Source organism: Aethalodelphis obliquidens, unplaced genomic scaffold (genome assembly GCF_003676395.1).
Source record: "Aethalodelphis obliquidens isolate GAN/ISIS:26980383/991018 unplaced genomic scaffold, ASM367639v1 scaffold34, whole genome shotgun sequence".
In the NCBI taxonomy this organism is placed as follows: domain Eukaryota; kingdom Metazoa; phylum Chordata; class Mammalia; order Artiodactyla; family Delphinidae; genus Aethalodelphis; species Aethalodelphis obliquidens.
The window spans coordinates 21,318,945-21,334,614 of record NW_020837978.1 but is presented as its reverse complement, the minus strand read 5'-3'; the positions used below and the strand labels follow the sequence as shown (position 1 = coordinate 21,334,614).

Genomic DNA, 15,670 nt, shown 5'->3' with positions numbered 1-15,670 from the left:
TTTACTCTTCTTCATAGCAACATCACTATCAGAAGTATACATATTTTATTTATTTATATGGTTCATCATCTGTCTCCCAGACTAGAAGGTAAGCTCCGTGGGGCTATGGATTTTCATCTCTTTTGTCCATTGCTAAATGTTGGGTCCTTACTACAGGGTACATAGTGGGCAATCAATAAATGTTTGTTGAGTGAATGACTAATCCATCAACTAATGTTGCTGGTTCTACTCTAAAAATTTATCCAGAATCCAACAACTTCTCCCCACCTCCAGCGCTCACTTTCTTCTAGCCACCATCATCTCTGACTTGGACTATCAACAATCCTCTTAGCTTTATCTCTATCTTCAAAATGGACATATTTTACTTCTGGACAATGCACCCTTTTCAATGGTTAAAGCAGATGTACAAGGTATGTTTGATGGGTCACAAGACAGGCTGTTCTAGTTAGCATAAAGTTCACACCAAATCATGTATAAGTCATAATGACTTCCCCATATTGCAATATGTGAGGTGGCAACCTTGTCTGGGTTTGGTTTCAGGGTAATGCTTGCCTGGTAAAATGTGTTTGGAAGAGCCTCCCCCTCTTCTACTTTTTGGACGAGTTTGAGAAGGACTGGTCTTAATTCTTCTTTGAATGTTTGGTAGAATTTACCAGCGAAGCCGTCTGGTCCTAGACATTTGTTTGTTGGGAGGTTTTTGGTTACTGATTCAATCTCCTTGTTAGTAATAGGACTGTTCAGATTTTCTGTTTCATCACGATTCAGTGTCGGTAGGTTGTATATTTCTAGGAATCTATTTCTTCTAGGTTGTCCAATTTGTGGACGTATCATTTAGTTCTAGGTGGGCACAAGAATGTGAAACCTGTTATTTTATGTGAAAAGCGACAACCTTGTGCCGCATGGCCGGTTAGCTCAGTCGGTTAGAGCGTGGTGCTAATAACGCCAAGGTCGCGGGTTCGATCCCCGTACGGGCCAACCCGTGTTTTTGGCTCTTCAGTTACTAAATAATCTTCCTGCAGGCACTTATCAAATTGGAAATAACCTCGCAGACATAAAATTGGGATTAAATGTTGACTTAATTTGTTCTTCAGCAATGGCACCTACCTTCCTTGTCACCACCCCCTGCTTTCCCCGCCCCCCCCCCCCCCCCCCCGCCCCCGGCAAACATAGTCCCAGCAAGAAGTGAAATTTAGATGTTTCAGGTTTGACAAAGGTGCATTTTCATCACTCAATACTTGAAATACAAAACCAAAGTTCATTTAAGGAGGGAGCGGTGTTGGTAAGGCACAGTCCCTTTGAAAGAGCTTATGGCTGATGTTTTCTGGGAAGGGGCTTAAGATAGACTTTCGGAGGCTAAGCGGGTTGACATATTCTATGGAAGCATGGTTATTGGGAGGAACTGCTGTTGTTTGGTTGGCACTCAAAGGTATGTTTATTGGAGTGAGTGCATCCCTGGCTGGCTCACTTTCAGAAAGCAGGGGTTGACAGTGATTGGTTGTCATGCAAAAGTATGTTCACAAAACAATTGTCATGGGTAGATTGAATTGGTTTAAATTCAGGTCTGGTGGCTACTTGTCACCACTGCTACAGGACAATCAGTCTTTTCCTAAGTTTGTGATTAGTATGTGTTCTCAATATTTTACTTTGGCATAAAGCAAAGTTAGTTGTTTAAATATCCAAGTAATGTATAATAAAAACACTGATTTTTATTATTAATGACTTTTCATTAATTTTTAATGACCTTGAGGGCATTATGCTAAGAGAAAATAAGTGAGACAGAAACAGACAAATTCTGCATGATCTCACTTACATGTGGAATCTAAAAAACAAAATCAAAATCAAGTTCACAGACACAGAGAAGAGTTTGGCGGTTGCCAGAGGCAGGGGTTGGGGGATGGGCTAAATGAATGAAAGGGGCCAAAAGGTACAAATTTCCAGTTATAAAATAAGTTGTGGGGATGTAAGGTACACTACGGTAAAATAGTTAATAGCACTGTGTTGAATATTTGAAAGTTGCTAAGAGAATAAATCCTAAAAGTTTTCATCACACAAAGAAATATGTAACAATGTATAGTGATGGATGTTAACTAGACTTATTGTGGTGATCATTTTGTAGTATATACAAATATCAAATCATTACATTTTATACCTGAAATTAATATAAGGTTTATGTCAATTATACCTCAATAAAAATACTGACCAAAAAAGAATTACAATAACAGAACAATAGAAAAACTCTTGTGTATGTCTACGTATGGGGACTCCTTTCTCTGATATGCCCTTTCTTGCACCCACTACTCACCCCTCCCAATTCAGCTCTGACCCAGACATTGACAGGCCTGGATTTCTCCCAATATGCAAAGGCAAGAATCTCTCAGGCCATGTCTTTGCTCATTAGCACATAGTATCTAAAAGGCCAGAGACAGAACCTGGCACTGGATGGACCAATGAAATGAGTGACATATTCGTTTCTCCTGGTTTTATAAAGCAATGGAGGACATAGGTTTTTGAACTCAGTAAGCATTGTGCATTGCCAACAAGGGATGGACTCCTTCTGCATCAATGGTTTTAAGCTTGAGGAGAGTTGCCCTTGGACCTTTTGTGCTTGTATGTTACAGCTGACACAATCCTATTATCATATTATCTCATATTATATATATATGAGATAATATACATATTATCTCATATTATTGTATGGGATGCAGAACCCATAGATAGAGAGGGCCGACTGTAAGGAACTTAATCAGCCACAAATTTTGGTATCTGAGGGGGTTTCAGGAACCAATCCCTTCAGATGCAGATACCAAGTGGTGACTGTATTTATTTATTTTTGTGGCTTGCAATAGATGTTTTATGATGTTTATAAATTACTTCTATTCCAAACCCTACTTCAGGATTTAATTTCATCTCTGGTTCCAGAATCCTTCACAGACTTTCAACACAACTCCCCAAATACCCATCTGAAACCTGTTTTAATGAGTTCTTAAACAACCCAGTACCCCAACCCCGAAGTGTCTGGCAGCATCTTACTGACCTGGTAGATTATGTACACCTGGCTCAGCACTTAGCACATAGTAAGTACTCAGGAAAGAAATTTCATTAGTGGAGAGTTAGAACTTCTGTTTAAAATACTTCCTTATTAAAACCAATGTCCTGTATTCAAATTCCAAATTCCATATGCTTGCACTAGGGTTTTCCAAATGTACTCCAAGAGGAACTTGTTTCGATATTAACTGTCCTCTGATTCCAAACCTGAAGCCCTTACCTGGACAATTAGATTCAGTGGGTTTGGAATGGGGCAAAACAGTGTTCTGTAGTGAGTAATAAAACATGTACGTTCCACCTTTGTAGAGTCTTGAGACATGGTTCATGAGGCTGCATTCTCACCACCTCTGTTATACCACTTCCTTTCCTCTTTGGTTTTTCTTTCCAGATCCACTAAAAGAAGTGTCTTCTCTTGAGCATAGTGAGTTGGGCCTGGAAAAGTATGTATTCCTGCAGCATCATGTGCTTTTTTTTTTTTTTTTTTGTCATAATATTCCTCATCTTAATGTAAGTCCATAAGATCAGGGGTGGTTCAGTGTTTCCCTAACGCTGGTTAAAGCGTGGCACAAACTTGTGATTAGATAAACTAATAAACTAGTGAAAATAAACGTTTTCATTAGTTTTTTCCAAGAAACATTACAAGGATTTGTTTTCTCTCTTTAAAGCTTGGTCCCAGATTTCACGTGTGTAAAATTATTCATAATCCAGGGACTAGGAAGTCTATTAACCCAGTAATACTTGACATGTTAGGCCTGGTTCAGGCCACCGGGATGGCCGAGTGGTTAAGGCGTTGGACTTAAGATCCAATGGACGTGTGTCCGCGTGGGTTCGAACCCCACTCCCGGTAACTCCGTTTTAGCGGATGTCTTACCTGAAAATGAAAATTCCTTGTACAAGTTGGAAAATAGTCCAGCATGTAGATGTCGCTGAACTTCTTTTATCCAATCTGATAGGATCTATCTATAATTGGGTGATTTAGATAGTTTAGATATAACGCAAATATTGACATGTTTGTATCAAAATCCGCTAACTTAGTTGTTTTCTATGTGTTCCTTTTGTCCTTTGTTCCTTTCTTTTATCTTCTTCCTGTCTTTGAAATATATGAGTATTTTACATGATTTGATGATATCTCCAGCATTGCCTTATCATTTGTATGTCTAAAAAAATCATTAGTTGTTTCCCTAGGGTTTTCTATATACAGCTACAATTAATCAAAGTCCACCTTCAAATAATGTTATGCTGCTTCCAGTGCAGTGTAAGAAGCTTGTAATAATATACTCCCTCCTATAGTGTGTGTTATTGTCATAGATTTTGCTTTCATATATGCTGTAACTGTACAATATGTCACTACTACTTTTGCTTAATACAGTCTATCATTTTTAGAGTGAAAATTGGGAAAAAGTATTCCTTATATGTACCTCCATTATATGTACAGAAATGGATATTCATTCTTTTGTATTCCTTTTTCCTGAAGTCCATCTTATAACATTTCCTATTTTTCAGGTCTGATAGTAATGCACTCTTCAGTTTTCGTTTGTCTGGAAAGACCTTTATTTCTTCACTTTTGGAAAATATTTTTTGCTTGGGTTAACAGATTTTTTTTTAATTTCTTTTTTTTTAGCCTCTCATCACTTTAAAATGTCATTCCGTTATCTTCTGGTATACCTAATTTCTGATAAGTCTGCTGTTTTAGATAGATAGATTGATTGATAGATAGGTGATAGATAGATAGATAGATAGATAGATAGATAGATAGATAGATAGATTGGAATTCTCTGACCTTGGAGCTGAGGTTTGATGTACAGGTTTCCTCTGCTATCGGAAAGTAGAGCATTCCTATAAAACCTTTCACAAGCTGAATTGGTGTGAAGTGAAGAAGCAGTTACCTTAGGACACTTCTTGCACATGGATGCACAAAATAAATGTAGGTAAAGCACAGATGCTCACAGACACAGTTCAAAGCTATAGCGGCTTGATGCTGAGATGCTGACTGTAGTTCCTGGGGGAGGAGCTTGGTGGTCCCACCCTTGCTGCTCCTGATGCACGCTGCCTCTATAATGGCTTTCTACAAAACAGGTACAAACGTAGGTCTTTCCTAAAAATGAAGTGGCAGAAAAGTGAACTTTTGAAAAGTGGGGGATATCTGTATTTCATTATCTTGGGAAAATACTCGGCCATTAACTCTTCAAATATTTTTTCTGTTCTTTTCTCTTCACCTCCTGGGATTCTGATTACAAATATATTAATCAATAATTCTTCAATGCTCTTTTTTTTCTTTTTTTTCTTGGTGTTTCAGCTTGGGTAGTTTTTAGGCCTACCTTCAAGTTTATCACTTCTTTTCTCAGCTCTATAGAGTCTACTAGTTAGTCTATCAAAGGCATTTGATAGACTAACTAGTAGACTAGTTAGTCTTACTGTGTGTGTGTGTTTAAATTTAACATATTTATTGGACTTTTAGCTTGCAACAATCTACTGAAATATGTCATCTGTTTATGTGTTGGGGTAACGTGGGGACCTACTACTTTCCATTGGCATCTGAAATGGGTGCAGTCTTGAGGGACTAAGCCCGTAACCTGTGGGATCTGATGCTATCTCCAGATAAATAGTGTCAGAATTGAGTTAAACTGTAGGACACTCAGCTAGTGCTGTAGAATTGCTTGGTGGGGGGAAAACTCCCATGTAGTTGGTGGCCAGAAGTGTCAGAAGCAAAGTGTTCTTGTGTGAGTAGTGAAGGAGACACACAGGAGGAAAAACAGGTTTTTTTTCTAATGCACTTCTCAGCCACACATTCACCCTTTTAGACTACTGTTTGAAAAGGGTTCTGGGCCTTTTAAACATTTATTTTCTTGTGCCAGCTGGCACCGAAATTTTGTCAGTAGGGGGTGCAGGAGAGACACAGTAGGAGGAAAGAGTTTTGCTTTCTGGTTCCAGGAGCTCCTGCAGCCGTCAGCATCTCCAGCATCCAGCTCCATTCTACTGACTTCCAAAATAGTAGAGAAAAGAAACTGGATATTCACAAATCCATTCACAAATATTTATTGACCACATCATGTGTGGTAAATATTCCAGGATGCAAAAAAGAATTAACGCTGTTTGTGGGGATCATACAAAATAAAAAACAGTGGTTTCCAGTAACTGCTGTAGCTCTCATTGCAAACTCTCAGATGGTAAAGTCATTGATTAAAGACAAAATATTCAATGATGTGCAAAGCAAATCACTGTTAATCTCATTGCATATGAGAGGGGCATTGTCATCTGATGAGAATTCTGAACTGTTTGGTGTCCAAATAATAATTTACAGTGCTTCATTCATGCCATGTGTGGAATGATTTTTCATGCAACTTTTTACATACTGCATCCAGTCTTTCCCTCTTTTCTTTGAAAACTTCCAGTGCCTGCCACCTTCAGAAACCACATCTATAAAGTAAACATCAGGCTCTTAGTTCTCCACATCATACAGCAATTGAACAACTCGGGTTTGATCAAGGATCAATTCCCCAAACTGTGTTCAACAAAATGAGGGCTAACACTTTTCAAAATTATGAAACCTATGGAGACAGCTCCACCAAATTGCAATCCAGGATCTTTTGTTTACTAAGCACGCTCTTCAACCAGCCAACCCACAGAACCCTCTTGAACAGAAAAAGAAAAACAGTAAAGAAATATAGTGTGAGAAAGTTTTCATTTTCACATACTAAGAATTGCGTTTGGAGAAGAATACAGATATTTTTTGAAGTAAAGAACAAACAAATTCTTTGGAATATGACACTGCCATGGCGTCTGCTTCAAAGAACCACATCCTTGGCAAACTGATTACACTTTACTGATGTTACTACATCAATAACCGCAAGAAGGTGTGAGAGTTAACAAATAATATCACATAATAAGTAAGTTTAATTTTTCTAGTAGTCACATTTTAAGAAGTAAACAAGTGGAATTAATTTTAATGTTTTAACTCCTAATATTATCATTTCAACATGCAATCAATAAAAAATTAATGAGATATTGTACATTCTTTTTTTAAAAAACTAAATTTTAGAAACATGTGTTAATGGCTATTGTTTTGGACAGGGCACTTCCACAACATTCTGGGGGAAAGGAAAAAATACTCACTTCACAGTATAATCTCTGTAGATTTTTTTGGGGGGGCAGGAACGTTCCCAATATGCAGAGTTTTGAAAAAACCTAGCTTATCTCCTTTAAGTCCAAGAGTGATTTGATTATTATATCAAAGAAAGGTCTTTTTGTTTATTTGAGACGGAGGTTGAAACGGACTTCTTTCTAAAACAAGCCTCCACCACCACCACCAAAAAAAAAAGTATTCAATGAAACACGTTTATAAAAGAGAAAAACAAACCAAAAATCTTGAGAGTAGAAAAGTCGGTTATCTTTGTTGGGTAAAGCCTAGTGGAATAATACTAAAGTTGTGAGCGTCTCCATATAGATGTTCTATTTTTTTTTTCTTCTACCGTGGAAGTTCCCTGTTGATGTTAGCTGGAAAAAGTGAGTAATAAAATACAACGCACTAGTCCAGTACTGCTTAAAGTATGGTTGGTGGAATAGCAGCAGAAGCATCACCTTGCTAAAAATTCATGGGCTGCATCCTAGTACCAATATAGAATCTCTGGGAGGGAGGGCGGTGAAGCCTAGAAAACTGGGCTTAATACTTTTTCTTAGCGATTCTTCTCCGCGCTAAGATTTGAGAAGTATTTACATCAGGAAGTTCCAAATCCTTTGGACCTTTCTTCTCTCCCCACCCCGCTCCCCTTTTAATTCGGTAACAGCCCAACAGATGAGGTATCAAACGAGGTCTAGACGCGTGGCAGGTTCATTCTTTCGGTTGCCGGCACCCCTCACAACGCACATTGTCCAGAGTCAATCAACTTTTGTAAGACAAATACATGAATACCAACAAATGAAAGTCTCCTTTGCATGTTTTTGTTCCTTTCCCAGCTTCACCTTGATTTCCTTCCCAGGCTCCTCCACTCGGCCCCAAGCGTCTGAAGTCACGCCCCAGGAAGACCTAGAAAGGAGATCTACCTGTTGAAAGAGACACCACCCCCAAACTGCCACTTTCCTCTCCTCCTTTGACACCGTCGCCCTCTTCTTGTCTGTTTAACTTTTGTCTAGGATCGCTTACAGCTCGGAACACTTTCTTAGTCTCTGTCTTCGGCGGTGAGGCTGCCGCGCTCTTCTAGTTGAGATCCGGAGCTGGGCGGGGAGATAAGAGTCTGAATAGCTTTCTCGGGTGTCAGGGCAGATCTTTGCCAAGATCGCTGAATTGAGGGCCTAAGGGGGACGCTATGATTTCGTTTGTCCACAGAAGTGGCTTTCCTGCTTCAGTTTCTCCAGCTGATGTCCCTTCTTTTTCCTCCAGGACCGATGCTCAGAGACAGAAAGTGTGCAGGGGAAGAGCCTGAAGAGTGAGAGCCCTGCCCAACGGGGGAAAAATTAATGAAGAAAATACTGGTCAGACTTTGTTTCTTTTCTTTGACACTTCTTTGATCTTTAAAAACTAAGATATACTTCACAGTCTATAATATTCACATAAAAGTGTACAATTCAGTGTTTTTGAGTATATTCCCAGAGTTGTGCAACCATCGCCATTATCGAGTTTCAAAACATTTCCATCACCCGCAAACCAACTCTGTACCCTTTCCCCAGCCCTTGGCAACTACTACTGCCGCTACGGATTTGCCTATTCCGGACATTGCATATAAATGGAATCATACAACATAAGGCTTTTTGTGTCTGGCTTCTTTCATTTAACATGAAGTCTTCAAGTTTCATTCATGTTGTAGCATGTATCAGAAATTCATTCCTTTTTATGGTCAAATAATATTCCGTATTTAATTTTTTAAAGTTGTCTTTCTAAAGACCTTTCTGTCAACTCCCCTTCTCAGTGTCATTAAAAGAAACGAGATTAAAAGGACATTTCAGAAGAGAGACAACCTACGCATCCATTCAGACTTAACGGACAGCCAAAATTGCACTGTGTGGCGGGCCCCATGCAAGGCGAAGAACCAGATCGAAGGACGTTAAGAATTTGTTATCAATTTGAAAAATGTACACAGAGACATATTTTTCCTAAAAGACAAGGGCAAGTCGAGCCAGCCAGGAGTCGAACCTAGAATCTTCTGATCCGTAGTCAGACGCGTTATCCATTGCGCCACTGGCCCCCCTTGTTATAAGCCTGTCTATTACTCATTATTCACTAGACTCATTGAGAAAACGGTTGATTCATGACACAGATGGAAGTTAGTTGTACAAGAAAGACCTATGGATTCTACTAAAACTGATTGGTTATCCTTGGGGTCAATTTGTATAAGTTACATTCACTTAAAATATTTATAATTATGAAAGAATTTTCTGCCTTGGAGCATCATGTATGTGATAGAACGACTGTGGTTAGCATTTTCCCCCCATTTATGTGCGTGATTGTCTGTATTGTTTCTACTTATGAACGCTTCTTTAACAGTCGGTTCATCTGTCCATTCATCAAGTCATTTCATTTTCCTTTGGCACTTACTGATGTTGAGTATGGGTCAAAAATTAGTGATCCATTTAATTTTCAATTTTGATATAGTGAAAGAGAAAGTGGAATAAAACACATTCTTGAGGTATTAATCATATTTTTCAATCTCACTCTCCAAAGAGCTGAAACTCTTTACACAGGAAATAATTTCAGACTCTAAGCAGCAGAAAAACATTCCGAAGCACCCACCCTCCCAAATTAGGCGAAATGGGGGTAATAATTTAATAAAGGTAAACACTTTAAGAACCAAATTCATATAGGAACTTAGAAGTTCAGAGTTAATATAATTATAAAATTAGAGAATACCAGTATCATTACATAAATTGGCTAGCTATATTTAAGGGCTCAATGTAGGCGAAATAGGTATGTGGAGATATAAAAGTGTTTATAAGTGAGGGCAGTTCTTTGAGCGAGAAGTACAATAGTTTGGGTCCGAGTGCAGTCACGGTGCCCACAGCCTTTATCCGTACTCTTCCCTCGTTAGATTTATTGCGTTGGCGCAAGTTGTGTATCTTCTCTTTGCCTCGGTTTCCTCATTTCTATAGTACAATGTTTTAAAGAGCGCTCACACACACACACACACACACACACACACACACAGAGAGAGAGAGAGATATTTATGATCCTAGACCTTCATGGTTCTCACTAGACTGTTTTGTTTTGTTTAAATACCAGAGAACTCTTTAAGGAAGCTACCTGCATCGCCATTAACAGAGCGGGGAATTTTATTACAGATTTTTTAAAACCGAATTTCTTGTTTCTCTTTGCCTTTGGGACCTGCTGCTACTTTTAGATTTAACAGAATGGATACAAAACAAGCAGCTGTTTTGAGCGTTCACTAAGTCTCAGGCTTCCCGGGTACTGAGGGGTAGCTGCAGATAGTTGGGCTGAAGGAAGCCCCGCCCCCGCGCTCAAGTGATTCACAGGTGCCCGCCCAGTTTGGGGGAGGATGGAAGAGCCAAAATACTGAGCGTGTACTAGGGACGGGACGGAAAGCTGCCTTACTCCTCAGTTTGTTTATGTAATAAGACGAAGATTGAGAACCACACTGAGAAAGTCATTTCGTAATTTGAGTGGAAAAGCACTGAGAAACGCTGTGAGCAGGATTTGAACCTGCGCGGGGAAACCCCATTGGATTTCGAGTCCAACGCCTTAACCACTCGGCCATCACAGCTTGAATCCCCATCCTCTCTTTAGGAATCTAAAAAGACCATACAGGTCCCTGATTTATAATCCTGCTTACCAATTCTGGCCATCCTTGCTTATTTGGCATGTTTACTTTAAGCAGTACGTGAAAGGAGATCACTTCTCAAGTCCCCTCATCAGATCTCTCCGCTCAGCCTCATCCAACTTGTCCCCATCCTGCCAGGCTCCAGGCTGCGAAATCTCACCTCCTTGAGAGAAGGCAATATTCCAGCAACACAAGAATCCTTGATTTTCTAAAATTTTCTACAGTCTTCATGGATTGCCTGGTTTAGCTTCATACTTGGCATTGAATGAAGTAAGAGTTGTATTAAGTGTGTCTACGATTCTGCTCATTTGTGTTCTCCACAAATACACTATGCCTTACTGCTAGGAGGACAATGTGGCAGGATCTACCAATATTTCAAATGCATATACTCTTTGATACAGCATTTCCACAAATGTTAAACATAGACTTGAACACATGAGAAATTATATTGTGTTCTAACTTATTCTCTGCAGCATTAACTGTAATGGTAAGATTGAGAAAAACCTAGTTAGTCAGAACTATTAATTAGATAAATTATGGCACAACTACACAGTGAAATGCTATGCATATTTAAAACAAATTGATAAAGATCACTATGTACATACATATGCTATAAAGTAGAAGCAAGGTTCAGAGCAATCTCTATAGAATGATACTATTGGAGATATATTTGTGTTAGATTGTATATGCATTTTACAAAAACAAAACAAAGCAAAAAAAAAAAAAAAACTCTCAAGGATAATCAGTAAACTCACAACAAAGTTCCCAGTTGAGGGGCTGGAGACTAAGGAGGTGGAATTCTTTGGAAGCAGGAGGAAGAAATTTACTGCATGTCACATTAGACTTTAGATGTTACCTATTTAAAAAATCAAATAAAGGCTCAAGAAAACAGTATAAATGAGGAAGTGGAGGAGAAAAGTTTTCTTACCAGAGTTCTCCTCTGGAATGGTGACTAGCCCTTCCTTTCTGGAACTCAGCAATAGTCAGCACTCTGAAGGAGGCCTCACTTCGAGCCTCAGAAGGAGCTAATCACACAAATAAGATTTGAAGCCACTCAGGAAGCCTGAGGCAAAAAGGCAAGAAGGTTCTGGAATGCTGTCCAAGTCTAGCCCTGGACACACAGGGCACGGGAGACCTGGGAGTCTCTAGGAGAATCACCTGATCCAAGATCAAACGATTCTGGAATGTTCTTCAGACACTGAATTGGATCTTCCATTTGTGAGCAACCAGGACCAGCTCAGTAGGTCAGACCCACCATCTTCACACCCTGACTTCAAAGCCCTTGATTTGCTCTAGGATGTTCTGAAGGAAGTGGAAGAATTAGCAGAATTTAAATAGCTTAAACTTCCTCCTTTGGGTCTAGAAATACAACTTTAAAAGTTGTTTTTGTGTGTGTCTTGTTTTGTTGATTTGTTTTTTGCAGAGAAAAGAGCATAGCTCTCTTTTTATTTTCTGTCTTGACCAGAGTGTAGTTCTTACAGCGGACAGTGCCCAGGAGTTGTTTTCACGGGAAATCCTTCACTCACTTCATAAGTGAGTGAAGTGACTCTATAAATCTCCAGTTTCCTGTCCCCAGTTTTGTCATGTAAACAGTGCACAGTTCTGGAGGTTTTATAGCTCTTCCAACAGAACACTTTGGAGAATTAAATAATCTTGGGGTGAAGACTGTGAAATCCACTTACAAATGAAAAAGCTCTTTTGAAATTTTTGTGTTTTTTTCTCAGCTAGATCTTGATTTTCTTCCTAGTACTTCTACACTACTAAGGAATTCACCCCCAAGTAGAGGTGGGGACAGAAAAAGGAGGTTGTTTAAAATAACGTCGTCCAAAAGCAGTCACTGTTCATCCCGTCCTCCCTGTGTCCACCTTGGGAGTTTAACTTTTGTCAGGGATTCTTTTCAGTTCTATATGGTACCACATTCTTCTACACATCAACATTCCCCCAGGAGATGTTCTTTCTCTTTCCTCCTGGATTGACGCCTGCGGACTGGTATTTTCTTTAAAGCATCTTTGATTTTAAAATTTGTCCAAGCGTCTTTCTCAGTCAACTTCCTTTCTCAATTTCAGGAAGAAATGGGAGGTAAAAAGATATCTTAGAAAATGCCTCCTTTGATGGCTACGAAGACTCTTTCAGACTCAACTGACAGTCAGGACTGTATGGTGGGGCAGCACTTCTGGATGTGAAGGATCAGTTCAGGATAATTTCCTTTCAAAATGTTTTAATAATTGGTTTCAACATCACCCATTGGCCACTGGCCTCCCTGCACAAAAAGTCAATATCAACTTATACTTGACTAAACATAGTTGAAGTCAGAAAAGGAAATGGATGTTTTGGTGATTGCTATAGACTGAACGTGCCTCTCTCCCCCAAATTACATTGAGACCATCTCAGTCCCCAATGAGATGGTATTTGGAGGTGGGGGCTTTAGGTCATGAGGATGGAGTCCTCATGAGTGGGATTAGGTCCTCATAAAAGAGATGTCAGAGAGCTCTTTCACCCTTTCCTTCATCTGAGGACAGTGAGAAGACTGTTGTCTATGAGACAGGGAGCCAGGAAGCAAACTTTCACCAGACTGAGAATCGACACTAGTCTCCGGAACCGTGAGAAATAAATGTTTGTCCTTTAAGCCACCTGGTCTATGGTATTTTTGTTACAGCAGCCCATATGGACTAAAACTGGGATAGAGATGCAAATGAGGCGCACAGGACTGAGCCAGTTCTGGAAAGGTAGGCCCATTCACTTGTGATCAGTTTGCACAATATACATTTGCCTACAGTGTTCATATTTAAAACAACAAAAATCAGCTTTCAACTTTAGAACATATGGTAAGGTGGTGAAGGTCTCTGTAGACTAATTTATAACATATGATTGAAAAGCTGGTATACCCCTGAGGTAGGGTAGGTAAGATGTACTGTTGGATCAGCCAGCTGAAGGCTCACTGCTTCTGATGGTCTTTCTGACTGGGTACAGAGAAAATAGCACTAACCATATCAGGAGCTGCATACCAGGGCCAGGGCATGTGTTAATTTTCTCCATTAATAAAAGAACATCTGGAATAGCAGATGCAATGGAAATAATCACTTGATTAGATCTACAATAACTGTCATTTTCCACAACCCATTTACCTTCTACAGTTGAGTAAGTGAGTTGAATAGAAATTTGGTGAATCTCTGTCCCTGTATCTTTCAAGTTTTCGATGTTGGCACTAACCTCTAAAATCGGTCCAGGAATAACAGTATTGTGTTTTGTGTAATTATTTTCACAGAGGAATTTCTGGTGGCCTCTAATTGGCCTTCACTCCATTAGTCATGGAAATGATATAGAGATTCTCTCTGGAATTGGGAAAGTAACCACAGGGTGGGCTCAGGGATCCACTGTGTCCACAGTGAAATGGACAGGAGGCAAAACTTCATTGGTTGCCTGACCTTCATGAGTACCTACTGCCTGGTGGACAGCAATGATGTTTTTTATCTCTAGCAAGTAATGCCGGTTCCGAGCCATTGTCTAGTAATTCCTGAAAAGTCTGATTTTTTCCTTTTCCCTAATGCACAATCACTTTGGTACATGAGCGCAGGTCCCTTTAGGAAAGGCTAGGAGGAAGAATAACATTATACGTTTTTGGCAATGTGCCGGTGGACTTTCTCAAGGGGAAACAGAATTCTCTGCATTCAAAACTGGCTTGAGTCTGGGAGACTTTTCTGCTACAGATCAGGTCCAAGATCAAGCTGCCGTCAGGGTCAGTTCCTGGAGAAGCCTCTTTTCGTAGAAATCCAAATTCCGAAAAGAGCAACCATTTCCGCGGCGCCGGCTCATCTCCTCTGATATTTTCCCAGGGACCCTCACAGGCCTCGTCGGAACCCAGCAGAGGAGAGAAGGGAGAAAGGGAAAAACTGCCCCGTGTGAACAGCGAAACCATGCATCGGCGCGAGACTCTCAGGATAATTTCTTCCTTCAAACAAAGGGTAAGTGCGAAGATTTGTGGGGTTTGTTATTTTTTAATATAAGCAAGTTGAAATCAAGTAGAAGTACATAAGATAATCAGGAAAAAAAACTTGTTTCCGCCCGGTTTTGAACCGGGGACCTTTCGCGTGTGAGGCGAACGTGATAACCACTACACTACGGAAACACCTGCTAACTGTTGCTCCAGCCCTTATACATAACTGAGTAGATTTTGCCTGTATAGCCCGGGTTTACTCAGTTCATGCCTTTTGAAGAAATATTCATTGTTGCAAAACATTTCTCTCCCCTTTCCTCCATTTATGAAAACAAAACCAAAAACCTTTCATAATCCCAATTCTTGAATAAATTCCAGGCTTGGAAAGCTAAGGCAGCATCCTGGAGAATTTTTTTTTTTTTTGGTGAATTAAGGATATGAGTTTGTTGTTGTTTGTTTGTTTGTTTTATTTTACTTTTTTTTGTTTGTTTTTTAAAGCTCTGATGCTTGCATTCAGACTCCACTTCTCTCCATAATATGCTGGTGTTACGGAATGAGAATTCTGCAGCCTACAGTTTCCAAGACAGAATTTAAGGTACCCTTTTGAGGCCCCACTGGGAGTGATTTTTCATGCAGTCTTTTATATGAACGAATCCTTCCACCTCAGCATTTCTATACAAAACACCCCACTGTCATCTCCTGACCTCAGGATCCTCATTTCCTAGCTGACAACAGGCTCACAATTTTCTCCATCATTTAACTTCTAAAAATCTCTGCTTTATCAAGCTGTCTTCAACATTGCTGGTGATATTATTCTCCAAAATCACAAAAAGCAAGAGATAGGATTCCAAACAGGATATTCTGTTTAAGCAGATGTGCTGACATATGGAAGATACGTGCCCATATATGGAAGTTTTCCATGGCG

The 15,670-nt window shown here is 39.7% G+C and overlaps 5 non-coding genes across 5 annotated transcripts; 2 read left to right on the top strand and 3 right to left on the bottom strand.

Moving 5' to 3' along the window:
- The first annotated feature begins 901 nt into the window (after positions 1-901).
- Positions 902-975, top strand: TRNAI-AAU (transfer RNA isoleucine (anticodon AAU)). The gene has a single exon. It is a non-coding gene; the product is annotated as a tRNA-Ile (tRNA).
- Positions 976-3,809: 2,834 nt separating this feature from the next.
- Positions 3,810-3,892, top strand: TRNAL-UAA (transfer RNA leucine (anticodon UAA)). Its single transcript has one exon. It is a non-coding gene; the product is annotated as a tRNA-Leu (tRNA).
- A 5,259-nt stretch (positions 3,893-9,151) lies between these two features.
- TRNAR-ACG (transfer RNA arginine (anticodon ACG)) lies at positions 9,152-9,224 on the bottom strand. Its single transcript has one exon. It is a non-coding gene; the product is annotated as a tRNA-Arg (tRNA).
- Positions 9,225-10,672: 1,448 nt separating this feature from the next.
- TRNAS-CGA (transfer RNA serine (anticodon CGA)) lies at positions 10,673-10,754 on the bottom strand. Its single transcript has one exon. It is a non-coding gene; the product is annotated as a tRNA-Ser (tRNA).
- Positions 10,755-14,864: 4,110 nt separating this feature from the next.
- On the bottom strand, positions 14,865-14,937 carry TRNAV-CAC (transfer RNA valine (anticodon CAC)). The gene has a single exon. It is a non-coding gene; the product is annotated as a tRNA-Val (tRNA).
- Between the last annotated feature and the right edge of the window lie 733 nt (positions 14,938-15,670).